We start from the raw sequence: 791 nt of genomic DNA on the forward strand, positions 1-791 counted from the left end.
AAGCCAGAGTGAGACCTCGTCTCTAAAAATAGCCAGGTATTGTGGGCAGGTGCCTGTAGTCCCAGCTATTTGGGAGGCTGAGGCAAGATAATCTCTTAAGCCCAAGAATTTGAGGTCACTGTGAGCTATGACTCTATGTGCTTCTACCAGGGGTGACAAAGCGAGACTCTGTCTCAAACAAATAAACATTAAAAGAATAGACAGATCATTTCAATCCAGCCGTGGTTGGATTTCAGGCTTCTATTAGGCCACATTTCCAGTTTGTGTTATTTATTTATTTATTTTTAATGGACCTCAGAGTTACATAAGGGTTTCATCAAAGATCCCATTCAGATACCCCATGGTACTCATCATTAGTCCAACCACGCTTTTCTTCCATTGTATCTTCATTCATTTATTATTCACTGGTCAGTAATAACAATACAACCACAAAATTCGAGAAGCAAGATCTTCCTTTTAGTGGTTCTCTATTGACTAGATCTCCTTCCACGATGGACATTAGTCGATGTATCTTTACTCACAAAGCTAGCAGCCAAAATTTCATTTTTTAGAAAATGAATATCAGCTATCCTACGGCCATTCTATAGGGAAAAGGCAGACTTAGCCTGATTCAAGATTTGAAAATGAATTAATTTAATTCCATCACATAAGCAACAGAAGAAACCTGGAAAATTTAGATGATGTTGGGTGCCTTGGATTTGTCAATGGATTTTTTTAGCTGCAACGTCAAAAGGATAATCATACAGGCATTAAATACATCTCTTCTTGTAGTAGACCTCAGAGTTATAGGG

The 791-nt window shown here is 38.2% G+C and overlaps 1 non-coding gene across 1 annotated transcript; it reads right to left on the reverse strand.

The window, feature by feature from the left end:
* Positions 1–287: 287 nt before the first annotated feature.
* LOC111722374 lies at positions 288–361 on the reverse strand. Its single transcript, XR_002771198.1, has one exon. It is a non-coding gene; the product is annotated as a small nucleolar RNA SNORD113/SNORD114 family (small nucleolar RNA).
* Between the last annotated feature and the right edge of the window lie 430 nt (positions 362–791).

Source organism: Otolemur garnettii, unplaced genomic scaffold, assembly GCF_000181295.1.
Source record: "Otolemur garnettii isolate 467f Iridium unplaced genomic scaffold, OtoGar3 scaffold00242, whole genome shotgun sequence".
Classification (NCBI taxonomy): Eukaryota; Metazoa; Chordata; class Mammalia; order Primates; family Galagidae; genus Otolemur; species Otolemur garnettii.